The sequence below is a fragment of the Rhinoderma darwinii genome (genome assembly GCF_050947455.1).
Source record: "Rhinoderma darwinii isolate aRhiDar2 chromosome 5 unlocalized genomic scaffold, aRhiDar2.hap1 SUPER_5_unloc_8, whole genome shotgun sequence".
Classification (NCBI taxonomy): Eukaryota; Metazoa; Chordata; class Amphibia; order Anura; family Rhinodermatidae; genus Rhinoderma; species Rhinoderma darwinii.
Window position 1 is genome coordinate 365,700 of NW_027461821.1, and position 25,448 is coordinate 391,147.

The 25,448-nt window shown below is 47.8% G+C and overlaps 17 non-coding genes across 17 annotated transcripts; all 17 read left to right on the plus strand.

The window, feature by feature from the left end:
• The first annotated feature begins 845 nt into the window (after positions 1–845).
• On the plus strand, positions 846–1,036 carry LOC142697371 (U2 spliceosomal RNA). Its single transcript, XR_012865172.1, has one exon. It is a non-coding gene; the product is annotated as a U2 spliceosomal RNA (small nuclear RNA).
• Positions 1,037–2,328: 1,292 nt separating this feature from the next.
• LOC142697372 (U2 spliceosomal RNA) lies at positions 2,329–2,519 on the plus strand. The gene has a single exon (XR_012865173.1). It is a non-coding gene; the product is annotated as a U2 spliceosomal RNA (small nuclear RNA).
• Positions 2,520–3,811: 1,292 nt separating this feature from the next.
• On the plus strand, positions 3,812–4,002 carry LOC142697374 (U2 spliceosomal RNA). The gene has a single exon (XR_012865174.1). It is a non-coding gene; the product is annotated as a U2 spliceosomal RNA (small nuclear RNA).
• A 1,276-nt stretch (positions 4,003–5,278) lies between these two features.
• Positions 5,279–5,469, plus strand: LOC142697375 (U2 spliceosomal RNA). The gene has a single exon (XR_012865175.1). It is a non-coding gene; the product is annotated as a U2 spliceosomal RNA (small nuclear RNA).
• A 1,288-nt stretch (positions 5,470–6,757) lies between these two features.
• LOC142697376 (U2 spliceosomal RNA) lies at positions 6,758–6,948 on the plus strand. Its single transcript, XR_012865176.1, has one exon. It is a non-coding gene; the product is annotated as a U2 spliceosomal RNA (small nuclear RNA).
• A 1,296-nt stretch (positions 6,949–8,244) lies between these two features.
• LOC142697377 (U2 spliceosomal RNA) lies at positions 8,245–8,435 on the plus strand. Its single transcript, XR_012865177.1, has one exon. It is a non-coding gene; the product is annotated as a U2 spliceosomal RNA (small nuclear RNA).
• A 1,272-nt stretch (positions 8,436–9,707) lies between these two features.
• On the plus strand, positions 9,708–9,898 carry LOC142697378 (U2 spliceosomal RNA). The gene has a single exon (XR_012865178.1). It is a non-coding gene; the product is annotated as a U2 spliceosomal RNA (small nuclear RNA).
• A 1,280-nt stretch (positions 9,899–11,178) lies between these two features.
• Positions 11,179–11,369, plus strand: LOC142697380 (U2 spliceosomal RNA). Its single transcript, XR_012865180.1, has one exon. It is a non-coding gene; the product is annotated as a U2 spliceosomal RNA (small nuclear RNA).
• Positions 11,370–12,649: 1,280 nt separating this feature from the next.
• Positions 12,650–12,840, plus strand: LOC142697381 (U2 spliceosomal RNA). The gene has a single exon (XR_012865181.1). It is a non-coding gene; the product is annotated as a U2 spliceosomal RNA (small nuclear RNA).
• A 1,263-nt stretch (positions 12,841–14,103) lies between these two features.
• LOC142697382 (U2 spliceosomal RNA) lies at positions 14,104–14,294 on the plus strand. Its single transcript, XR_012865182.1, has one exon. It is a non-coding gene; the product is annotated as a U2 spliceosomal RNA (small nuclear RNA).
• Positions 14,295–15,586: 1,292 nt separating this feature from the next.
• Positions 15,587–15,777, plus strand: LOC142697383 (U2 spliceosomal RNA). The gene has a single exon (XR_012865183.1). It is a non-coding gene; the product is annotated as a U2 spliceosomal RNA (small nuclear RNA).
• Positions 15,778–17,061: 1,284 nt separating this feature from the next.
• On the plus strand, positions 17,062–17,252 carry LOC142697385 (U2 spliceosomal RNA). The gene has a single exon (XR_012865184.1). It is a non-coding gene; the product is annotated as a U2 spliceosomal RNA (small nuclear RNA).
• Positions 17,253–18,540: 1,288 nt separating this feature from the next.
• LOC142697386 (U2 spliceosomal RNA) lies at positions 18,541–18,731 on the plus strand. The gene has a single exon (XR_012865185.1). It is a non-coding gene; the product is annotated as a U2 spliceosomal RNA (small nuclear RNA).
• A 1,288-nt stretch (positions 18,732–20,019) lies between these two features.
• On the plus strand, positions 20,020–20,210 carry LOC142697387 (U2 spliceosomal RNA). The gene has a single exon (XR_012865186.1). It is a non-coding gene; the product is annotated as a U2 spliceosomal RNA (small nuclear RNA).
• A 1,284-nt stretch (positions 20,211–21,494) lies between these two features.
• On the plus strand, positions 21,495–21,685 carry LOC142697388 (U2 spliceosomal RNA). Its single transcript, XR_012865187.1, has one exon. It is a non-coding gene; the product is annotated as a U2 spliceosomal RNA (small nuclear RNA).
• A 1,288-nt stretch (positions 21,686–22,973) lies between these two features.
• On the plus strand, positions 22,974–23,164 carry LOC142697389 (U2 spliceosomal RNA). Its single transcript, XR_012865188.1, has one exon. It is a non-coding gene; the product is annotated as a U2 spliceosomal RNA (small nuclear RNA).
• A 1,284-nt stretch (positions 23,165–24,448) lies between these two features.
• On the plus strand, positions 24,449–24,639 carry LOC142697390 (U2 spliceosomal RNA). The gene has a single exon (XR_012865189.1). It is a non-coding gene; the product is annotated as a U2 spliceosomal RNA (small nuclear RNA).
• The last annotated feature ends 809 nt before the right edge of the window (positions 24,640–25,448 follow it).

Here is a 25,448-nt window from a genome sequence, read left to right on the forward strand (position 1 = left end):
ACCTGTGTACACTAGATGGATGTGATGGAATGTACTGTCGTCCCTACATTTCAAGAAGAAGTAAGAATTGCAGTTGCAACAAAGCCTTGCTTGCCTACAAAGAGAGCAGCAATTTGGATTTGTTACTATGTTACCTAGAAGAATAACAAACTGTGCAAGGATGGAGGTTGTAGGAGCAAGGAGAAGTTGTCTGTAAAGTTGGTGGATGCCTATTTTCCATTTTGCAGTCCCTTGTCTCCCTCTTGTGGCCTCCTGGAGGCAACTAGCTGTGCAAAAAAAAGACAGCCTGGCGGCCGGCTGTTGCAGTGTTGCCCTCTCAGGCAACACTGAGTGACTGACTGAGCCTCACCGTCTTATATAAAGTTCAGACGGAACTTTGCACGTGCCATAGTGGAGCCCTCAGGATTCCAGAGCCAGCTTTCTGACATCATAATGGGGCCTCAGAGATAAAAGCCTGGGCCCAGGCAGTGTTGGTCAGTGCTGCTCAGCAGGCAGCACTGGACTGGACTGGATTACAGCTGATACAAGGTGTGAAGGAACAAGGGGTGGCTGTGGGCATGCACTTGCTGCCGCTGCCAGTGTTTATCTGCATGGCAGCAGGGCATTTGGGCGTTGCCAGGAAGGCGTTTTTATGTAGATTCCTCCTCTTTCAGCACTGCATTGTGGTGCAAGCAAAAGAAGCAAATCCTGTCTGGCTTCCTCTCCGGCCTTTATTCACCTCCCGTGTAGCTGTGAGTGTGTGAGCCTGCAGGGCCCCATGGAATTGCCTAGAAGTAGGCTGAATCGCTGCAAGGGCTGAACAGCAGTATCGGGCAGGCTCGGGCAACGCGCGGCCCGTTCGGGTTATCGCTTCTCGGCCTTTTGGCTAAGATCAAGTGTAGTATCTGTTCTTATCAGTTTAATATCTGATACGTCCCCTATCTGGGGACCATATATTAAATGGATTTTTAGAACAGGGAGATGGAAATAGAGCTTGCTCTGTCCACTCCACGCATTGACCTGGTATTGCAGTATTTCCAGGACCGGTGCACCCTTTCCTTATGTGTTGACTAAAAGCAGATTCCAAAAGTGTTTTTTGTCTTTGCTATTGTTTCTGTCTTTCTGAAGGGATCTCCCCTTTTAATCCCATTATTTCAACACCTGTTGGACAATGCATGAGTGATAATGAGCTCATTGATTAAATGCAATTAATGAATAGATTGCCACCTCTTGTTGTGTGTCGTCTGTGTTTCTGTGTTTCCGGCATTTCACATTGGAACACCTCATTCACCTTCCTTGTCTTCTCTCCGCCCTCCCTTTTAGGTAAGTTAAAGAGCTGCACCTGAGCCAGCCACTGATTGATTGATTGATTGATTGATTGATTGATTGATTGATTGATTGATTGATTGATGCAGCACAACAGTCAAATAGTGGAGTGGAGTAGGGGAACAGCAAACAGCCAATAAAGCAGCCCGCCCGCTCGCCTGCCCGCCACAATGGACCTACCTGTGTACACTAGATGGATGTGATGGAATGTACTGTCGTCCCTACATTTCAAGAAGAAGTAAGAATTGCAGTTGCAACAAAGCCTTGCTTGCCTACAAAGAGAGCAGCAATTTGGATTTGTTACTATGTTACCTAGAAGAATAACAAACTGTGCAAGGATGGAGGTTGTAGGAGCAAGGAGAAGTTGTCTGTAAAGTTGGTGGATGCCTATTTTCCATTTTGCAGTCCCTTGTCTCCCTCTTGTGGCCTCCTGGAGGCAACTAGCTGTGCAAAAAAAAGACAGCCTGGCGGCCGGCTGTTGCAGTGTTGCCCTCTCAGGCAACACTGAGTGACTGACTGAGCCTCACCGTCTTATATAAAGTTCAGACGGAACTTTGCACGTGTCATAGTGGAGCCCTCAGGATTCCAGAGCCAGCTTTCTGACATCATAATGGGGCCTCAGAGATAAAAGCCTGGGCCCAGGCAGTGTTGGTCAGTGCTGCTCAGCAGGCAGCACTGGACTGGACTGGATTACAGCTGATACAAGGTGTGAAGGAACAAGGGGTGGCTGTGGGCATGCACTTGCTGCCGCTGCCAGTGTTTATCTGCATGGCAGCAGGGCATTTGGGCGTTGCCAGGAAGGCGTTTTTATGTAGATTCCTCCTCTTTCAGCACTGCATTGTGGTGCAAGCAAAAGAAGCAAATCCTGTCTGGCTTCCTCTCCGGCCTTTATTCACCTCCCGTGTAGCTGTGAGTGTGTGAGCCTGCAGGGCCCCATGGAATTACCTAGAAGTAGGCTGAATCGCTGCAAGGGCTGAACAGCAGTATCGGGCAGGCTCGGGCAACGCGCGGCCCGTTCGGGTTATCGCTTCTCGGCCTTTTGGCTAAGATCAAGTGTAGTATCTGTTCTTATCAGTTTAATATCTGATACGTCCCCTATCTGGGGACCATATATTAAATGGATTTTTAGAACAGGGAGATGGAAATAGAGCTTGCTCTGTCCACTCCACGCATTGACCTGGTATTGCAGTATTTCCAGGACCGGTGCACCCTTTCCTTATGTGTTGACTAAAAGCAGATTCCAAAAGTGTTTTTTGTCTTTGCTATTGTTTCTGTCTTTCTGAAGGGATCTCCCCTTTTAATCCCATTATTTCAACACCTGTTGGACAATGCATGAGTGATAATGAGCTCATTGATTAAATGCAATTAATGAATAGATTGCCACCTCTTGTTGTGTGTCGTCTGTGTTTCTGTGTTTCCGGCATTTCACATTGGAACACCTCATTCACCTTCCTTGTCTTCTCTCCGCCCTCCCTTTTAGGTAAGTTAAAGAGCTGCACCTGAGCCAGCCACTGATTGATTGATTGATTGATTGATTGATTGATTGATTGATTGATTGATTGATTGATGCAGCACAACAGTCAAATAGTGGAGTGGAGTAGGGGAACAGCAAACAGCCAATAAAGCAGCCCGCCCGCTCGCCTGCCCGCCACAATGGACCTACCTGTGTACACTAGATGGATGTGATGGAATGTACTGTCGTCCCTACATTTCAAGAAGAAGTAAGAATTGCAGTTGCAACAAAGCCTTGCTTGCCTACAAAGAGAGCAGCAATTTGGATTTGTTACTATGTTACCTAGAAGAATAACAAACTGTGCAAGGATGGAGGTTGTAGGAGCAAGGAGAAGTTGTCTGTAAAGTTGGTGGATGCCTATTTTCCATTTTGCAGTCCCTTGTCTCCCTCTTGTGGCCTCCTGGAGGCAACTAGCTGTGCAAAAAAAAGACAGCCTGGCGGCCGGCTGTTGCAGTGTTGCCCTCTCAGGCAACACTGAGTGACTGACTGAGCCTCACCGTCTTATATAAAGTTCAGACGGAACTTTGCACGTGTCATAGTGGAGCCCTCAGGATTCCAGAGCCAGCTTTCTGACATCATAATGGGGCCTCAGAGATAAAAGCCTGGGCCCAGGCAGTGTTGGTCAGTGCTGCTCAGCAGGCAGCACTGGACTGGACTGGATTACAGCTGATACAAGGTGTGAAGGAACAAGGGGTGGCTGTGGGCATGCACTTGCTGCCGCTGCCAGTGTTTATCTGCATGGCAGCAGGGCATTTGGGCGTTGCCAGGAAGGAGTTTTTATGTAGATTCCTCCTCTTTCAGCACTGCATTGTGGTGCAAGCAAAAGAAGCAAATCCTGTCTGGCTTCCTCTCCGGCCTTTATTCACCTCCCGTGTAGCTGTGAGTGTGTGAGCCTGCAGGGCCCCATGGAATTGTCTAGAAGTAGGCTGAATCGCTGCAAGGGCTGAACAGCAGTATCGGGCAGGCTCGGGCAACGCGCGGCCCGTTCGGGTTATCGCTTCTCGGCCTTTTGGCTAAGATCAAGTGTAGTATCTGTTCTTATCAGTTTAATATCTGATACGTCCCCTATCTGGGGACCATATATTAAATGGATTTTTAGAACAGGGAGATGGAAATAGAGCTTGCTCTGTCCACTCCACGCATTGACCTGGTATTGCAGTATTTCCAGGACCGGTGCACCCTTTCCTTATGTGTTGACTAAAAGCAGATTCCAAAAGTGTTTTTTGTCTTTGCTATTGTTTCTGTCTTTCTGAAGGGATCTCCCCTTTTAATCCCATTATTTCAACACCTGTTGGACAATGCATGAGTGATAATGAGCTCATTGATTAAATGCAATTAATGAATAGATTGCCACCTCTTGTTGTGTGTCGTCTGTGTTTCTGTGTTTCCGGCATTTCACATTGGAACACCTCATTCACCTTCCTTGTCTTCTCTCCGCCCTCCCTTTTAGGTAAGTTAAAGAGCTGCACCTGAGCCAGCCACTGATTGATTGATTGATTGATTGATTGATTGATTGATTGATGCAGCACAACAGTCAAATAGTGGAGTGGAGTAGGGGAACAGCAAACAGCCAATAAAGCAGCCCGCCCCCTCGCCTGCCCGCCACAATGGACCTACCTGTGTACACTAGATGGATGTGATGGAATGTACTGTCGTCCCTACATTTCAAGAAGAAGTAAGAATTGCAGTTGCAACAAAGCCTTGCTTGCCTACAAAGAGAGCAGCAATTTGGATTTGTTACTATGTTACCTAGAAGAATAACAAACTGTGCAAGGATGGAGGTTGTAGGAGCAAGGAGAAGTTGTCTGTAAAGTTGGTGGATGCCTATTTTCCATTTTGCAGTCCCTTGTCTCCCTCTTGTGGCCTCCTGGAGGCAACTAGCTGTGCAAAAAAAAGACAGCCTGGCGGCCGGCTGTTGCAGTGTTGCCCTCTCAGGCAACACTGAGTGACTGACTGAGCCTCACCGTCTTATATAAAGTTCAGACGGAACTTTGCACGTGTCATAGTGGAGCCCTCAGGATTCCAGAGCCAGCTTTCTGACATCATAATGGGGCCTCAGAGATAAAAGCCTGGGCCCAGGCAGTGTTGGTCAGTGCTGCTCAGCAGGCAGCACTGGACTGGACTGGATTACAGCTGATACAAGGTGTGAAGGAACAAGGGGTGGCTGTGGGCATGCACTTGCTGCCGCTGCCAGTGTTTATCTGCATGGCAGCAGGGCATTTGGGCGTTGCCAGGAAGGCGTTTTTATGTAGATTCCTCCTCTTTCAGCACTGCATTGTGGTGCAAGCAAAAGAAGCAAATCCTGTCTGGCTTCCTCTCCGGCCTTTATTCACCTCCCGTGTAGCTGTGAGTGTGTGAGCCTGCAGGGCCCCATGGAATTGCCTAGAAGTAGGCTGAATCGCTGCAAGGGCTGAACAGCAGTATCGGGCAGGCTCGGGCAACGCGCGGCCCGTTCGGGTTATCGCTTCTCGGCCTTTTGGCTAAGATCAAGTGTAGTATCTGTTCTTATCAGTTTAATATCTGATACGTCCCCTATCTGGGGACCATATATTAAATGGATTTTTAGAACAGGGAGATGGAAATAGAGCTTGCTCTGTCCACTCCACGCATTGACCTGGTATTGCAGTATTTCCAGGACCGGTGCACCCTTTCCTTATGTGTTGACTAAAAGCAGATTCCAAAAGTGTTTTTTGTCTTTGCTATTGTTTCTGTCTTTCTGAAGGGATCTCCCCTTTTAATCCCATTATTTCAACACCTGTTGGACAATGCATGAGTGATAATGAGCTCATTGATTAAATGCAATTAATGAATAGATTGCCACCTCTTGTTGTGTGTCGTCTGTGTTTCTGTGTTTCCGGCATTTCACATTGGAACACCTCATTCACCTTCCTTGTCTTCTCTCCGCCCTCCCTTTTAGGTAAGTTAAAGAGCTGCACCTGAGCCAGCCACTGATTGATTGATTGATTGATTGATTGATTGATTGATTGATTGATTGATTGATGCAGCACAACAGTCAAATAGTGGAGTGGAGTAGGGGAACAGCAAACAGCCAATAAAGCAGCCCGCCCGCTCGCCTGCCCGCCACAATGGACCTACCTGTGTACACTAGATGGATGTGATGGAATGTACTGTCGTCCCTACATTTCAAGAAGAAGTAAGAATTGCAGTTGCAACAAAGCCTTGCTTGCCTACAAAGAGAGCAGCAATTTGGATTTGTTACTATGTTACCTAGAAGAATAACAAACTGTGCAAGGATGGAGGTTGTAGGAGCAAGGAGAAGTTGTCTGTAAAGTTGGTGGATGCCTATTTTCCATTTTGCAGTCCCTTGTCTCCCTCTTGTGGCCTCCTGGAGGCAATTAGCTGTGCAAAAAAAAGACAGCCTGGCGGCCGGCTGTTGCAGTGTTGCCCTCTCAGGCAACACTGAGTGACTGACTGAGCCTCACCGTCTTATATAAAGTTCAGACGGAACTTTGCACGTGTCATAGTGGAGCCCTCAGGATTCCAGAGCCAGCTTTCTGACATCATAATGGGGCCTCAGAGATAAAAGCCTGGGCCCAGGCAGTGTTGGTCAGTGCTGCTCAGCAGGCAGCACTGGACTGGACTGGATTACAGCTGATACAAGGTGTGAAGGAACAAGGGGTGGCTGTGGGCATGCACTTGCTGCCGCTGCCAGTGTTTATCTGCATGGCAGCAGGGCATTTGGGCGTTGCCAGGAAGGCGTTTTTATGTAGATTCCTCCTCTTTCAGCACTGCATTGTGGTGCAAGCAAAAGAAGCAAATCCTGTCTGGCTTCCTCTCCGGCCTTTATTCACCTCCCGTGTAGCTGTGAGTGTGTGAGCCTGCAGGGCCCCATGGAATTGCCTAGAAGTAGGCTGAATCGCTGCAAGGGCTGAACAGCAGTATCGGGCAGGCTCGGGCAACGCGCGGCCCGTTCGGGTTATCGCTTCTCGGCCTTTTGGCTAAGATCAAGTGTAGTATCTGTTCTTATCAGTTTAATATCTGATACGTCCCCTATCTGGGGACCATATATTAAATGGATTTTTAGAACAGGGAGATGGAAATAGAGCTTGCTCTGTCCACTCCACGCATTGACCTGGTATTGCAGTATTTCCAGGACCGGTGCACCCTTTCCTTATGTGTTGACTAAAAGCAGATTCCAAAAGTGTTTTTTGTCTTTGCTATTGTTTCTGTCTTTCTGAAGGGATCTCCCCTTTTAATCCCATTATTTCAACACCTGTTGGACAATGCATGAGTGATAATGAGCTCATTGATTAAATGCAATTAATGAATAGATTGCCACCTCTTGTTGTGTGTCGTCTGTGTTTCTGTGTTTCCGGCATTTCACATTGGAACACCTCATTCACCTTCCTTGTCTTCTCTCCGCCCTCCCTTTTAGGTAAGTTAAAGAGCTGCACCTGAGCCAGCCACTGATTGATTGATTGATTGATTGATTGATTGATTGATTGATTGATTGATTGATTGATTGATGCAGCACAACAGTCAAATAGTGGAGTGGAGTAGGGGAACAGCAAACAGCCAATAAAGCAGCCCGCCCGCTCGCCTGCCCGCCACAATGGACCTACCTGTGTACACTAGATGGATGTGATGGAATGTACTGTCGTCCCTACATTTCAAGAAGAAGTAAGAATTGCAGTTGCAACAAAGCCTTGCTTGCCTACAAAGAGAGCAGCAATTTGGATTTGTTACTATGTTACCTAGAAGAATAACAAACTGTGCAAGGATGGAGGTTGTAGGAGCAAGGAGAAGTTGTCTGTAAAGTTGGTGGATGCCTATTTTCCATTTTGCAGTCCCTTGTCTCCCTCTTGTGGCCTCCTGGAGGCAATTAGCTGTGCAAAAAAAAGACAGCCTGGCGGCCGGCTGTTGCAGTGTTGCCCTCTCAGGCAACACTGAGTGACTGACTGAGCCTCACCGTCTTATATAAAGTTCAGACGGAACTTTGCACGTGTCATAGTGGAGCCCTCAGGATTCCAGAGCCAGCTTTCTGACATCATAATGGGGCCTCAGAGATAAAAGCCTGGGCCCAGGCAGTGTTGGTCAGTGCTGCTCAGCAGGCAGCACTGGACTGGACTGGATTACAGCTGATACAAGGTGTGAAGGAACAAGGGGTGGCTGTGGGCATGCACTTGCTGCCGCTGCCAGTGTTTATCTGCATGGCAGCAGGGCATTTGGGCGTTGCCAGGAAGGCGTTTTTATGTAGATTCCTCCTCTTTCAGCACTGCATTGTGGTGCAAGCAAAAGAAGCAAATCCTGTCTGGCTTCCTCTCCGGCCTTTATTCACCTCCCGTGTAGCTGTGAGTGTGTGAGCCTGCAGGGCCCCATGGAATTGCCTAGAAGTAGGCTGAATCGCTGCAAGGGCTGAACAGCAGTATCGGGCAGGCTCGGGCAACGCGCGGCCCGTTCGGGTTATCGCTTCTCGGCCTTTTGGCTAAGATCAAGTGTAGTATCTGTTCTTATCAGTTTAATATCTGATACGTCCCCTATCTGGGGACCATATATTAAATGGATTTTTAGAACAGGGAGATGGAAATAGAGCTTGCTCTGTCCACTCCACGCATTGACCTGGTATTGCAGTATTTCCAGGACCGGTGCACCCTTTCCTTATGTGTTGACTAAAAGCAGATTCCAAAAGTGTTTTTTGTCTTTGCTATTGTTTCTGTCTTTCTGAAGGGATCTCCCCTTTTAATCCCATTATTTCAACACCTGTTGGACAATGCATGAGTGATAATGAGCTCATTGATTAAATGCAATTAATGAATAGATTGCCACCTCTTGTTGTGTGTCGTCTGTGTTTCTGTGTTTCCGGCATTTCACATTGGAACACCTCATTCACCTTCCTTGTCTTCTCTCCGCCCTCCCTTTTAGGTAAGTTAAAGAGCTGCACCTGAGCCAGCCACTGATTGATTGATTGATTGATTGATTGATTGATTGATGCAGCACAACAGTCAAATAGTGGAGTGGAGTAGGGGAACAGCAAACAGCCAATAAAGCAGCCCGCCCGCTCGCCTGCCCGCCACAATGGACCTACCTGTGTACACTAGATGGATGTGATGGAATGTACTGTCGTCCCTACATTTCAAGAAGAAGTAAGAATTGCAGTTGCAACAAAGCCTTGCTTGCCTACAAAGAGAGCAGCAATTTGGATTTGTTACTATGTTACCTAGAAGAATAACAAACTGTGCAAGGATGGAGGTTGTAGGAGCAAGGAGAAGTTGTCTGTAAAGTTGGTGGATGCCTATTTTCCATTTTGCAGTCCCTTGTCTCCCTCTTGTGGCCTCCTGGAGGCAACTAGCTGTGCAAAAAAAAGACAGCCTGGCGGCCGGCTGTTGCAGTGTTGCCCTCTCAGGCAACACTGAGTGACTGACTGAGCCTCACCGTCTTATATAAAGTTCAGACGGAACTTTGCACGTGTCATAGTGGAGCCCTCAGGATTCCAGAGCCAGCTTTCTGACATCATAATGGGGCCTCAGAGATAAAAGCCTGGGCCCAGGCAGTGTTGGTCAGTGCTGCTCAGCAGGCAGCACTGGACTGGACTGGATTACAGCTGATACAAGGTGTGAAGGAACAAGGGGTGGCTGTGGGCATGCACTTGCTGCCGCTGCCAGTGTTTATCTGCATGGCAGCAGGGCATTTGGGCGTTGCCAGGAAGGCGTTTTTATGTAGATTCCTCCTCTTTCAGCACTGCATTGTGGTGCAAGCAAAAGAAGCAAATCCTGTCTGGCTTCCTCTCCGGCCTTTATTCACCTCCCGTGTAGCTGTGAGTGTGTGAGCCTGCAGGGCCCCATGGAATTGCCTAGAAGTAGGCTGAATCGCTGCAAGGGCTGAACAGCAGTATCGGGCAGGCTCGGGCAACGCGCGGCCCGTTCGGGTTATCGCTTCTCGGCCTTTTGGCTAAGATCAAGTGTAGTATCTGTTCTTATCAGTTTAATATCTGATACGTCCCCTATCTGGGGACCATATATTAAATGGATTTTTAGAACAGGGAGATGGAAATAGAGCTTGCTCTGTCCACTCCACGCATTGACCTGGTATTGCAGTATTTCCAGGACCGGTGCACCCTTTCCTTATGTGTTGACTAAAAGCAGATTCCAAAAGTGTTTTTTGTCTTTGCTATTGTTTCTGTCTTTCTGAAGGGATCTCCCCTTTTAATCCCATTATTTCAACACCTGTTGGACAATGCATGAGTGATAATGAGCTCATTGATTAAATGCAATTAATGAATAGATTGCCACCTCTTGTTGTGTGTCGTCTGTGTTTCTGTGTTTCCGGCATTTCACATTGGAACACCTCATTCACCTTCCTTGTCTTCTCTCCGCCCTCCCTTTTAGGTAAGTTAAAGAGCTGCACCTGAGCCAGCCACTGATTGATTGATTGATTGATTGATTGATTGATTGATTGATTGATGCAGCACAACAGTCAAATAGTGGAGTGGAGTAGGGGAACAGCAAACAGCCAATAAAGCAGCCCGCCCGCTCGCCTGCCCGCCACAATGGACCTACCTGTGTACACTAGATGGATGTGATGGAATGTACTGTCGTCCCTACATTTCAAGAAGAAGTAAGAATTGCAGTTGCAACAAAGCCTTGCTTGCCTACAAAGAGAGCAGCAATTTGGATTTGTTACTATGTTACCTAGAAGAATAACAAACTGTGCAAGGATGGAGGTTGTAGGAGCAAGGAGAAGTTGTCTGTAAAGTTGGTGGATGCCTATTTTCCATTTTGCAGTCCCTTGTCTCCCTCTTGTGGCCTCCTGGAGGCAACTAGCTGTGCAAAAAAAAGACAGCCTGGCGGCCGGCTGTTGCAGTGTTGCCCTCTCAGGCAACACTGAGTGACTGACTGAGCCTCACCGTCTTATATAAAGTTCAGACGGAACTTTGCACGTGTCATAGTGGAGCCATCAGGATTCCAGAGCCAGCTTTCTGACATCATAATGGGGCCTCAGAGATAAAAGCCTGGGCCCAGGCAGTGTTGGTCAGTGCTGCTCAGCAGGCAGCACTGGACTGGACTGGATTACAGCTGATACAAGGTGTGAAGGAACAAGGGGTGGCTGTGGGCATGCACTTGCTGCCGCTGCCAGTGTTTATCTGCATGGCAGCAGGGCATTTGGGCGTTGCCAGGAAGGCGTTTTTATGTAGATTCCTCCTCTTTCAGCACTGCATTGTGGTGCAAGCAAAAGAAGCAAATCCTGTCTGGCTTCCTCTCCGGCCTTTATTCACCTCCCGTGTAGCTGTGAGTGTGTGAGCCTGCAGGGCCCCATGGAATTGCCTAGAAGTAGGCTGAATCGCTGCAAGGGCATAACAGCAGTATCGGGCAGGCTCGGGCAACGCGCGGCCCGTTCGGGTTATCGCTTCTCGGCCTTTTGGCTAAGATCAAGTGTAGTATCTGTTCTTATCAGTTTAATATCTGATACGTCCCCTATCTGGGGACCATATATTAAATGGATTTTTAGAACAGGGAGATGGAAATAGAGCTTGCTCTGTCCACTCCACGCATTGACCTGGTATTGCAGTATTTCCAGGACCGGTGCACCCTTTCCTTATGTGTTGACTAAAAGCAGATTCCAAAAGTGTTTTTTGTCTTTGCTATTGTTTCTGTCTTTCTGAAGGGATCTCCCCTTTTAATCCCATTATTTCAACACCTGTTGGACAATGCATGAGTGATAATGAGCTCATTGATTAAATGCAATTAATGAATAGATTGCCACCTCTTGTTGTGTGTCGTCTGTGTTTCTGTGTTTCCGGCATTTCACATTGGAACACCTCATTCACCTTCCTTGTCTTCTCTCCGCCCTCCCTTTTAGGTAAGTTAAAGAGCTGCACCTGAGCCAGCCACTGATTGATTGATTGATTGATTGATTGATTGATTGATTGATTGATGCAGCACAACAGTCAAATAGTGGAGTGGAGTAGGGGAACAGCAAACAGCCAATAAAGCAGCCCGCCCGCTCGCCTGCCCGCCACAATGGACCTACCTGTGTACACTAGATGGATGTGATGGAATGTACTGTCGTCCCTACATTTCAAGAAGAAGTAAGAATTGCAGTTGCAACAAAGCCTTGCTTGCCTACAAAGAGAGCAGCAATTTGGATTTGTTACTATGTTACCTAGAAGAATAACAAACTGTGCAAGGATGGAGGTTGTAGGAGCAAGGAGAATTTGTCTGTAAAGTTGGTGGATGCCTATTTTCCATTTTGCAGTCCCTTGTCTCCCTCTTGTGGCCTCCTGGAGGCAACTAGCTGTGCAAAAAAAAGACAGCCTGGCGGCCGGCTGTTGCAGTGTTGCCCTCTCAGGCAACACTGAGTGACTGACTGAGCCTCACCGTCTTATATAAAGTTCAGACGGAACTTTGCACGTGTCATAGTGGAGCCCTCAGGATTCCAGAGCCAGCTTTCTGACATCATAATGGGGCCTCAGAGATAAAAGCCTGGGCCCAGGCAGTGTTGGTCAGTGCTGCTCAGCAGGCAGCACTGGACTGGACTGGATTACAGCTGATACAAGGTGTGAAGGAACAAGGGGTGGCTGTGGGCATGCACTTGCTGCCGCTGCCAGTGTTTATCTGCATGGCAGCAGGGCATTTGGGCGTTGCCAGGAAGGCGTTTTTATGTAGATTCCTCCTCTTTCAGCACTGCATTGTGGTGCAAGCAAAAGAAGCAAATCCTGTCTGGCTTCCTCTCCGGCCTTTATTCACCTCCCGTGTAGCTGTGAGTGTGTGAGCCTGCAGGGCCCCATGGAATTGCCTAGAAGTAGGCTGAATCGCTGCAAGGGCTGAACAGCAGTATCGGGCAGGCTCGGGCAACGCGCGGCCCGTTCGGGTTATCGCTTCTCGGCCTTTTGGCTAAGATCAAGTGTAGTATCTGTTCTTATCAGTTTAATATCTGATACGTCCCCTATCTGGGGACCATATATTAAATGGATTTTTAGAACAGGGAGATGGAAATAGAGCTTGCTCTGTCCACTCCACGCATTGACCTGGTATTGCAGTATTTCCAGGACCGGTGCACCCTTTCCTTATGTGTTGACTAAAAGCAGATTCCAAAAGTGTTTTTTGTCTTTGCTATTGTTTCTGTCTTTCTGAAGGGATCTCCCCTTTTAATCCCATTATTTCAACACCTGTTGGACAATGCATGAGTGATAATGAGCTCATTGATTAAATGCAATTAATGAATAGATTGCCACCTCTTGTTGTGTGTCGTCTGTGTTTCTGTGTTTCCGGCATTTCACATTGGAACACCTCATTCACCTTCCTTGTCTTCTCTCCGCCCTCCCTTTTAGGTAAGTTAAAGAGCTGCACCTGAGCCAGCCACTGATTGATTGATTGATTGATTGATTGATTGATGCAGCACAACAGTCAAATAGTGGAGTGGAGTAGGGGAACAGCAAACAGCCAATAAAGCAGCCCGCCCGCTCGCCTGCCCGCCACAATGGACCTACCTGTGTACACTAGATGGATGTGATGGAATGTACTGTCGTCCCTACATTTCAAGAAGAAGTAAGAATTGCAGTTGCAACAAAGCCTTGCTTGCCTACAAAGAGAGCAGCAATTTGGATTTGTTACTATGTTACCTAGAAGAATAACAAACTGTGCAAGGATGGAGGTTGTAGGAGCAAGGAGAAGTTGTCTGTAAAGTTGGTGGATGCCTATTTTCCATTTTGCAGTCCCTTGTCTCCCTCTTGTGGCCTCCTGGAGGCAACTAGCTGTGCAAAAAAAAGACAGCCTGGCGGCCGGCTGTTGCAGTGTTGCCCTCTCAGGCAACACTGAGTGACTGACTGAGCCTCACCGTCTTATATAAAGTTCAGACGGAACTTTGCACGTGTCATAGTGGAGCCCTCAGGATTCCAGAGCCAGCTTTCTGACATCATAATGGGGCCTCAGAGATAAAAGCCTGGGCCCAGGCAGTGTTGGTCAGTGCTGCTCAGCAGGCAGCACTGGACTGGATTACAGCTGATACAAGGTGTGAAGGAACAAGGGGTGGCTGTGGGCATGCACTTGCTGCCGCTGCCAGTGTTTATCTGCATGGCAGCAGGGCATTTGGGCGTTGCCAGGAAGGCGTTTTTATGTAGATTCCTCCTCTTTCAGCACTGCATTGTGGTGCAAGCAAAAGAAGCAAATCCTGTCTGGCTTCCTCTCCGGCCTTTATTCACCTCCCGTGTAGCTGTGAGTGTGTGAGCCTGCAGGGCCCCATGGAATTGCCTAGAAGTAGGCTGAATCGCTGCAAGGGCTGAACAGCAGTATCGGGCAGGCTCGGGCAACGCGCGGCCCGTTCGGGTTATCGCTTCTCGGCCTTTTGGCTAAGATCAAGTGTAGTATCTGTTCTTATCAGTTTAATATCTGATACGTCCCCTATCTGGGGACCATATATTAAATGGATTTTTAGAACAGGGAGATGGAAATAGAGCTTGCTCTGTCCACTCCACGCATTGACCTGGTATTGCAGTATTTCCAGGACCGGTGCACCCTTTCCTTATGTGTTGACTAAAAGCAGATTCCAAAAGTGTTTTTTGTCTTTGCTATTGTTTCTGTCTTTCTGAAGGGATCTCCCCTTTTAATCCCATTATTTCAACACCTGTTGGACAATGCATGAGTGATAATGAGCTCATTGATTAAATGCAATTAATGAATAGATTGCCACCTCTTGTTGTGTGTCGTCTGTGTTTCTGTGTTTCCGGCATTTCACATTGGAACACCTCATTCACCTTCCTTGTCTTCTCTCCGCCCTCCCTTTTAGGTAAGTTAAAGAGCTGCACCTGAGCCAGCCACTGATTGATTGATTGATTGATTGATTGATTGATTGATTGATTGATTGATTGATTGATGCAGCACAACAGTCAAATAGTGGAGTGGAGTAGGGGAACAGCAAACAGCCAATAAAGCAGCCCGCCCGCTCGCCTGCCCGCCACAATGGACCTACCTGTGTACACTAGATGGATGTGATGGAATGTACTGTCGTCCCTACATTTCAAGAAGAAGTAAGAATTGCAGTTGCAACAAAGCCTTGCTTGCCTACAAAGAGAGCAGCAATTTGGATTTGTTACTATGTTACCTAGAAGAATAACAAACTGTGCAAGGATGGAGGTTGTAGGAGCAAGGAGAAGTTGTCTGTAAAGTTGGTGGATGCCTATTTTCCATTTTGCAGTCCCTTGTCTCCCTCTTGTGGCCTCCTGGAGGCAACTAGCTGTGCAAAAAAAAGACAGCCTGGCGGCCGGCTGTTGCAGTGTTGCCCTCTCAGGCAACACTGAGTGACTGACTGAGCCTCACCGTCTTATATAAAGTTCAGACGGAACTTTGCACGTGTCATAGTGGAGCCCTCAGGATTCCAGAGCCAGCTTTCTGACATCATAATGGGGCCTCAGAGATAAAAGCCTGGGCCCAGGCAGTGTTGGTCAGTGCTGCTCAGCAGGCAGCACTGGACTGGACTGGATTACAGCTGATACAAGGTGTGAAGGAACAAGGGGTGGCTGTGGGCATGCACTTGCTGCCGCTGCCAGTGTTTATCTGCATGGCAGCAGGGCATTTGGGCGTTGCCAGGAAGGCGTTTTTATGTAGATTCCTCCTCTTTCAGCACTGCATTGTGGTGCAAGCAAAAGAAGCAAATCCTGTCTGGCTTCCTCTCCGGCCTTTATTCACCTCCCGTGTAGCTGTGAGTGTGTGAGCCTGCAGGGCCCCATGGAATTGCCTAGAAGTAGGCTGAATCGCTGCAAGGGCTGAACAGCAGTATCGGGCAGGCTCGGGCAACGCGCGGCCCGTTCGGGTTATCGCTTCTCGGCCTTTTGGCTAAGATCAAGTGTAGTATCTGTTCTTATCAGTTTAATATCTGATACGTCCCCTATCTGGGGACCATATATTAAATGGATTTTTAGAACAGGGAGATGGAAATAGAGCTTGCTCTGTCCACTCCACGCATTGACCTGGTATTGCAGTATTTCCAGGACCGGTGCACCCTTTCCTTATGTGTTGACTAAAAGCAGATTCCAAAAGTGTTTTTTGTCTTTGCTATTGTTTCTGTCTTTCTGAAGGGATCTCCCCTTTTAATCCCATTATTTCAACACCTGTTGGACAATGCATGAGTGATAATGAGCTCATTGATTAAATGCAATTAATGAATAGATTGCCACCTCTTGTTGTGTGTCGTCTGTGTTTCTGTGTTTCCGGCATTTCACATTGGAACACCTCATTCACCTTCCTTGTCTTCTCTCCGCCCTCCCTTTTAGGTAAGTTAAAGAGCTGCACCTGAGCCAGCCACTGATTGATTGATTGATTGATTGATTGATTGATTGATTGATTGATTGATGCAGCACAACAGTCAAATAGTGGAGTGGAGTAGGGGAACAGCAAACAGCCAATAAAGCAGCCCGCCCGCTCGCCTGCCCGCCACAATGGACCTACCTGTGTACACTAGATGGATGTGATGGAATGTACTGTCGTCCCTACATTTCAAGAAGAAGTAAGAATTGCAGTTGCAACAAAGCCTTGCTTGCCTACAAAGAGAGCAGCAATTTGGATTTGTTACTATGTTACCTAGAAGAATAACAAACTGTGCAAGGATGGAGGTTGTAGGAGCAAGGAGAAGTTGTCTGTAAAGTTGGTGGATGCCTATTTTCCATTTTGCAGTCCCTTGTCTCCCTCTTGTGGCCTCCTGGAGGCAACTAGCTGTGCAAAAAAAAGACAGCCTGGCGGCCGGCTGTTGCAGTGTTGCCCTCTCAGGCAACACTGAGTGACTGACTGAGCCTCACCGTCTTATATAAAGTTCAGACGGAACTTTGCACGTGTCATAGTGGAGCCCTCAGGATTCCAGAGCCAGCTTTCTGACATCATAATGGGGCCTCAGAGATAAAAGCCTGGGCCCAGGCAGTGTTGGTCAGTGCTGCTCAGCAGGCAGCACTGGACTGGACTGGATTACAGCTGATACAAGGTGTGAAGGAACAAGGGGTGGCTGTGGGCATGCACTTGCTGCCGCTGCCAGTGTTTATCTGCATGGCAGCAGGGCATTTGGGCGTTGCCAGGAAGGCGTTTTTATGTAGATTCCTCCTCTTTCAGCACTGCATTGTGGTGCAAGCAAAAGAAGCAAATCCTGTCTGGCTTCCTCTCCGGCCTTTATTCACCTCCCGTGTAGCTGTGAGTGTGTGAGCCTGCAGGGCCCCATGGAATTGCCTAGAAGTAGGCTGAATCGCTGCAAGGGCTGAACAGCAGTATCGGGCAGGCTCGGGCAACGCGCGGCCCGTTCGGGTTATCGCTTCTCGGCCTTTTGGCTAAGATCAAGTGTAGTATCTGTTCTTATCAGTTTAATATCTGATACGTCCCCTATCTGGGGACCATATATTAAATGGATTTTTAGAACAGGGAGATGGAAATAGAGCTTGCTCTGTCCACTCCACGCATTGACCTGGTATTGCAGTATTTCCAGGACCGGTGCACCCTTTCCTTATGTGTTGACTAAAAGCAGATTCCAAAAGTGTTTTTTGTCTTTGCTATTGTTTCTGTCTTTCTGAAGGGATCTCCCCTTTTAATCCCATTATTTCAACACCTGTTGGACAATGCATGAGTGATAATGAGCTCACTGATTAAATGCAATTAATGAATAGATTGCCACCTCTTGTTGTGTGTCGTCTGTGTTTCTGTGTTTCCGGCATTTCACATTGGAACACCTCATTCACCTTCCTTGTCTTCTCTCCGCCCTCCCTTTTAGGTAAGTTAAAGAGCTGCACCTGAGCCAGCCACTGATTGATTGATTGATTGATTGATTGATTGATTGATTGATTGATTGATTGATGCAGCACAACAGTCAAATAGTGGAGTGGAGTAGGGGAACAGCAAACAGCCAATAAAGCAGCCCGCCCGCTCGCCTGCCCGCCACAATGGACCTACCTGTGTACACTAGATGGATGTGATGGAATGTACTGTCGTCCCTACATTTCAAGAAGAAGTAAGAATTGCAGTTGCAACAAAGCCTTGCTTGCCTACAAAGAGAGCAGCAATTTGGATTTGTTACTATGTTACCTAGAAGAATAACAAACTGTGCAAGGATGGAGGTTGTAGGAGCAAGGAGAAGTTGTCTGTAAAGTTGGTGGATGCCTATTTTCCATTTTGCAGTCCCTTGTCTCCCTCTTGTGGCCTCCTGGAGGCAACTAGCTGTGCAAAAAAAAGACAGCCTGGCGGCCGGCTGTTGCAGTGTTGCCCTCTCAGGCAACACTGAGTGACTGACTGAGCCTCACCGTCTTATATAAAGTTCAGACGGAACTTTGCACGTGTCATAGTGGAGCCCTCAGGATTCCAGAGCCAGCTTTCTGACATCATAATGGGGCCTCAGAGATAAAAGCCTGGGCCCAGGCAGTGTTGGTCAGTGCTGCTCAGCAGGCAGCACTGGACTGGACTGGATTACAGCTGATACAAGGTGTGAAGGAACAAGGGGTGGCTGTGGGCATGCACTTGCTGCCGCTGCCAGTGTTTATCTGCATGGCAGCAGGGCATTTGGGCGTTGCCAGGAAGGCGTTTTTATGTAGATTCCTCCTCTTTCAGCACTGCATTGTGGTGCAAGCAAAAGAAGCAAATCCTGTCTGGCTTCCTCTCCGGCCTTTATTCACCTCCCGTGTAGCTGTGAGTGTGTGAGCCTGCAGGGCCCCATGGAATTGCCTAGAAGTAGGCTGAATCGCTGCAAGGGCTGAACAGCAGTATCGGGCAGGCTCGGGCAACGCGCGGCCCGTTCGGGTTATCGCTTCTCGGCCTTTTGGCTAAGATCAAGTGTAGTATCTGTTCTTATCAGTTTAATATCTGATACGTCCCCTATCTGGGGACCATATATTAAATGGATTTTTAGAACAGGGAGATGGAAATAGAGCTTGCTCTGTCCACTCCACGCATTGACCTGGTATTGCAGTATTTCCAGGACCGGTGCACCCTTTCCTTATGTGTTGACTAAAAGCAGATTCCAAAAGTGTTTTTTGTCTTTGCTATTGTTTCTGTCTTTCTGAAGGGATCTCCCCTTTTAATCCCATTATTTCAACACCTGTTGGACAATGCATGAGTGATAATGAGCTCATTGATTAAATGCAATTAATGAATAGATTGCCACCTCTTGTTGTGTGTCGTCTGTGTTTCTGTGTTTCCGGCATTTCACATTGGAACACCTCATTCACCTTCCTTGTCTTCTCTCCGCCCTCCCTTTTAGGTAAGTTAAAGAGCTGCACCTGAGCCAGCCACTGATTGATTGATTGATTGATTGATTGATTGATTGATTGATTGATTGATTGATGCAGCACAACAGTCAAATAGTGGAGTGGAGTAGGGGAACAGCAAACAGCCAATAAAGCAGCCCGCCCCCTCGCCTGCCCGCCACAATGGACCTACCTGTGTACACTAGATGGATGTGATGGAATGTACTGTCGTCCCTACATTTCAAGAAGAAGTAAGAATTGCAGTTGCAACAAAGCCTTGCTTGCCTACAAAGAGAGCAGCAATTTGGATTTGTTACTATGTTACCTAGAAGAATAACAAACTGTGCAAGGATGGAGGTTGTAGGAGCAAGGAGAAGTTGTCTGTAAAGTTGGTGGATGCCTATTTTCCATTTTGCAGTCCCTTGTCTCCCTCTTGTGGCCTCCTGGAGGCAACTAGCTGTGCAAAAAAAAGACAGCCTGGCGGCCGGCTGTTGCAGTGTTGCCCTCTCAGGCAACACTGAGTGACTGACTGAGCCTCACCGTCTTATATAAAGTTCAGACGGAACTTTGCACGTGTCATAGTGGAGCCCTCAGGATTCCAGAGCCAGCTTTCTGACATCATAATGGGGCCTCAGAGATAAAAGCCTGGGCCCAGGCAGTGTTGGTCAGTGCTGCTCAGCAGGCAGCACTGGACTGGACTGGATTACAGCTGATACAAGGTGTGAAGGAACAAGGGGTGGCTGTGGGCATGCACTTGCTGCCGCTGCCAGTGTTTATCTGCATGGCAGCAGGGCATTTGGGCGTTGCCAGGAAGGCGTTTTTATGTAGATTCCTCCTCTTTCAGCACTGCATTGTGGTGCAAGCAAAAGAAGCAAATCCTGTCTGGCTTCCTCTCCGGCCTTTATTCACCTCCCGTGTAGCTGTGAGTGTGTGAGCCTGCAGGGCCCCATGGAATTGCCTAGAAGTAGGCTGAATCGCTGCAAGGGCTGAACAGCAGTATCGGGCAGGCTCGGGCAACGCGCGGCCCGTTCGGGTTATCGCTTCTCGGCCTTTTGGCTAAGATCAAGTGTAGTATCTGTTCTTATCAGTTTAATATCTGATACGTCCCCTATCTGGGGACCATATATTAAATGGATTTTTAGAACAGGGAGATGGAAATAGAGCTTGCTCTGTCCACTCCACGCATTGACCTGGTATTGCAGTATTTCCAGGACCGGTGCACCCTTTCCTTATGTGTTGACTAAAAGCAGATTCCAAAAGTGTTTTTTGTCTTTGCTATTGTTTCTGTCTTTCTGAAGGGATCTCCCCTTTTAATCCCATTATTTCAACACCTGTTGGACAATGCATGAGTGATAATGAGCTCATTGATTAAATGCAATTAATGAATAGATTGCCACCTCTTGTTGTGTGTCGTCTGTGTTTCTGTGTTTCCGGCATTTCACATTGGAACACCTCATTCACCTTCCTTGTCTTCTCTCCGCCCTCCCTTTTAGGTAAGTTAAAGAGCTGCACCTGAGCCAGCCACTGATTGATTGATTGATTGATTGATTGATTGATTGATTGATTGATTGATGCAGCACAACAGTCAAATAGTGGAGTGGAGTAGGGGAACAGCAAACAGCCAATAAAGCAGCCCGCCCGCTCGCCTGCCCGCCACAATGGACCTACCTGTGTACACTAGATGGATGTGATGGAATGTACTGTCGTCCCTACATTTCAAGAAGAAGTAAGAATTGCAGTTGCAACAAAGCCTTGCTTGCCTACAAAGAGAGCAGCAATTTGGATTTGTTACTATGTTACCTAGAAGAATAACAAACTGTGCAAGGATGGAGGTTGTAGGAGCAAGGAGAAGTTGTCTGTAAAGTTGGTGGATGCCTATTTTCCATTTTGCAGTCCCTTGTCTCCCTCTTGTGGCCTCCTGGAGGCAACTAGCTGTGCAAAAAAAAGACAGCCTGGCGGCCGGCTGTTGCAGTGTTGCCCTCTCAGGCAACACTGAGTGACTGACTGAGCCTCACCGTCTTATATAAAGTTCAGACGGAACTTTGCACGTGTCATAGTGGAGCCCTCAGGATTCCAGAGCCAGCTTTCTGACATCATAATGGGGCCTCAGAGATAAAAGCCTGGGCCCAGGCAGTGTTGGTCAGTGCTGCTCAGCAGGCAGCACTGGACTGGACTGGATTACAGCTGATACAAGGTGTGAAGGAACAAGGGGTGGCTGTGGGCATGCACTTGCTGCCGCTGCCAGTGTTTATCTGCATGGCAGCAGGGCATTTGGGCGTTGCCAGGAAGGCGTTTTTATGTAGATTCCTCCTCTTTCAGCACTGCATTGTGGTGCAAGCAAAAGAAGCAAATCCTGTCTGGCTTCCTCTCCGGCCTTTATTCACCTCCCGTGTAGCTGTGAGTGTGTGAGCCTGCAGGGCCCCATGGAATTGCCTAGAAGTAGGCTGAATCGCTGCAAGGGCTGAACAGCAGTATCGGGCAGGCTCGGGCAACGCGCGGCCCGTTCGGGTTATCGCTTCTCGGCCTTTTGGCTAAGATCAAGTGTAGTATCTGTTCTTATCAGTTTAATATCTGATACGTCCCCTATCTGGGGACCATATATTAAATGGATTTTTAGAACAGGGAGATGGAAATAGAGCTTGCTCTGTCCACTCCACGCATTGACCTGGTATTGCAGTATTTCCAGGACCGGTGCACCCTTTCCTTATGTGTTGACTAAAAGCAGATTCCAAAAGTGTTTTTTGTCTTTGCTATTGTTTCTGTCTTTCTGAAGAGATCTCCCCTTTTAATCCCATTATTTCAACACCTGTTGGACAATGCATGAGTGATAATGAGCTCATTGATTAAATGCAATTAATGAATAGATTGCCACCTCTTGTTGTGTGTCGTCTGTGTTTCTGTGTTTCCGGCATTTCACATTGGAACACCTCATTCACCTTCCTTGTCTTCTCTCCGCCCTCCCTTTTAGGTAAGTTAAAGAGCTGCACCTGAGCCAGCCACTGATTGATTGATTGATTGATTGATTGATTGATTGATTGATTGATTGATTGATGCAGCACAACAGTCAAATAGTGGAGTGGAGTAGGGGAACAGCAAACAGCCAATAAAGCAGCCCGCCCGCTCGCCTGCCCGCCACAATGGACCTACCTGTGTACACTAGATGGATGTGATGGAATGTACTGTCGTCCCTACATTTCAAGAAGAAGTAAGAATTGCAGTTGCAACAAAGCCTTGCTTGCCTACAAAGAGAGCAGCAATTTGGATTTGTTACTATGTTACCTAGAAGAATAACAAACTGTGCAAGGATGGAGGTTGTAGGAGCAAGGAGAAGTTGTCTGTAAAGTTGGTGGATGCCTATTTTCCATTTTGCAGTCCCTTGTCTCCCTCTTGTGGCCTCCTGGAGGCAACTAGCTGTGCAAAAAAAAGACAGCCTGGCGGCCGGCTGTTGCAGTGTTGCCCTCTCAGGCAACACTGAGTGACTGACTGAGCCTCACCGTCTTATATAAAGTTCAGACGGAACTTTGCACGTGTCATAGTGGAGCCCTCAGGATTCCAGAGCCAGCTTTCTGACATCATAATGGGGCCTCAGAGATAAAAGCCTGGGCCCAGGCAGTGTTGGTCAGTGCTGCTCAGCAGGCAGCACTGGACTGGACTGGATTACAGCTGATACAAGGTGTGAAGGAACAAGGGGTGGCTGTGGGCATGCACTTGCTGCCGCTGCCAGTGTTTATCTGCATGGCAGCAGGGCATTTGGGCGTTGCCAGGAAGGCGTTTTTATGTAGATTCCTCCTCTTTCAGCACTGCATTGTGGTGCAAGCAAAAGAAGCAAATCCTGTCTGGCTTCCTCTCCGGCCTTTATTCACCTCCCGTGTAGCTGTGAGTGTGTGAGCCTGCAGGGCCCCATGGAATTGCCTAGAAGTAGGCTGAATCGCTGCAAGGGCTGAACAGCAGTATCGGGCAGGCTCGGGCAACGCGCGGCCCGTTCGGGTTATCGCTTCTCGGCCTTTTGGCTAAGATCAAGTGTAGTATCTGTTCTTATCAGTTTAATATCTGATACGTCCCCTATCTGGGGACCATATATTAAATGGATTTTTAGAACAGGGAGATGGAAATAGAGCTTGCTCTGTCCACTCCACGCATTGACCTGGTATTGCAGTATTTCCAGGACCGGTGCACCCTTTCCTTATGTGTTGACTAAAAGCAGATTCCAAAAGTGTTTTTTGTCTTTGCTATTGTTTCTGTCTTTCTGAAGGGATCTCCCCTTTTAATCCCATTATTTCAACACCTGTTGGACAATGCATGAGTGATAATGAGCTCATTGATTAAATGCAATTAATGAATAGATTGCCACCTCTTGTTGTGTGTCGTCTGTGTTTCTGTGTTTCCGGCATTTCACATTGGAACACCTCATTCACCTTCCTTGTCTTCTCTCCGCCCTCCCTTTTAGGTAAGTTAAAGAGCTGCACCTGAGCCAGCCACTGATTGATTGATTGATTGATTGATTGATTGATTGATTGATTGATTGATGCAGCACAACAGTCAAATAGTGGAGTGGAGTAGGGGAACAGCAAACAGCCAATAAAGCAGCCCGCCCGCTCGCCTGCCCGCCACAATGGACCTACCTGTGTACACTAGATGGATGTGATGGAATGTACTGTCGTCCCTACATTTCAAGAAGAAGTAAGAATTGCAGTTGCAACAAAGCCTTGCTTGCCTACAAAGAGAGCAGCAATTTGGATTTGTTACTATGTTACCTAGAAGAATAACAAACTGTGCAAGGATGGAGGTTGTAGGAGCAAGGAGAAGTTGTCTGTAAAGTTGGTGGATGCCTATTTTCCATTTTGCAGTCCCTTGTCTCCCTCTTGTGGCCTCCTGGAGGCAACTAGCTGTGCAAAAAAAAGACAGCCTGGCGGCCGGCTGTTGCAGTGTTGCCCTCTCAGGCAACACTGAGTGACTGACTGAGCCTCACCGTCTTATATAAAGTTCAGACGGAACTTTGCACGTGTCATAGTGGAGCCCTCAGGATTCCAGAGCCAGCTTTCTGACATCATAATGGGGCCTCAGAGATAAAAGCCTGGGCCCAGGCAGTGTTGGTCAGTGCTGCTCAGCAGGCAGCACTGGACTGGACTGGATTACAGCTGATACAAGGTGTGAAGGAACAAGGGGTGGCTGTGGGCATGCACTTGCTGCCGCTGCCAGTGTTTATCTGCATGGCAGCAGGGCATTTGGGCGTTGCCAGGAAGGCGTTTTTATGTAGATTCCTCCTCTTTCAGCACTGCATTGTGGTGCAAGCAAAAGAAGCAAATCCTGTCTGGCTTCCTCTCCGGCCTTTATTCACCTCCCGTGTAGCTGTGAGTGTGTGAGCCTGCAGGGCCCCATGGAATTGCCTAGAAGTAGGCTGAATCGCTGCAAGGGCTGAACAGCAGTATCGGGCAGGCTCGGGCAACGCGCGGCCCGTTCGGGTTATCGCTTCTCGGCCTTTTGGCTAAGATCAAGTGTAGTATCTGTTCTTATCAGTTTAATATCTGATACGTCCCCTATCTGGGGACCATATATTAAATGGATTTTTAGAACAGGGAGATGGAAATAGAGCTTGCTCTGTCCACTCCACGCATTGACCTGGTATTGCAGTATTTCCAGGACCGGTGCACCCTTTCCTTATGTGTTGACTAAAAGCAGATTCCAAAAGTGTTTTTTGTCTTTGCTATTGTTTCTGTCTTTCTGAAGGGATCTCCCCTTTTAATCCCATTATTTCAACACCTGTTGGACAATGCATGAGTGATAATGAGCTCATTGATTAAATGCAATTAATGAATAGATTGCCACCTCTTGTTGTGTGTCGTCTGTGTTTCTGTGTTTCCGGCATTTCACATTGGAACACCTCATTCACCTTCCTTGTCTTCTCTCCGCCCTCCCTTTTAGGTAAGTTAAAGAGCTGCACCTGAGCCAGCCACTGATTGATTGATTGATTGATTGATTGATTGATTGATTGATTGATTGATTGATGCAGCACAACAGTCAAATAGTGGAGTGGAGTAGGGGAACAGCAAACAGCCAATAAAGCAGCCCGCCCGCTCGCCTGCCCGCCACAATGGACCTACCTGTGTACACTAGATGGATGTGATGGAATGTACTGTCGTCCCTACATTTCAAGAAGAAGTAAGAATTGCAGTTGCAACAAAGCCTTGCTTGCCTACAAAGAGAGCAGCAATTTGGATTTGTTACTATGTTACCTAGAAGAATAACAAACTGTGCAAGGATGGAGGTTGTAGGAGCAAGGAGAAGTTGTCTGTAAAGTTGGTGGATGCCTATTTTCCATTTTGCAGTCCCTTGTCTCCCTCTTGTGGCCTCCTGGAGGCAACTAGCTGTGCAAAAAAAAGACAGCCTGGCGGCCGGCTGTTGCAGTGTTGCCCTCTCAGGCAACACTGAGTGACTGACTGAGCCTCACCGTCTTATATAAAGTTC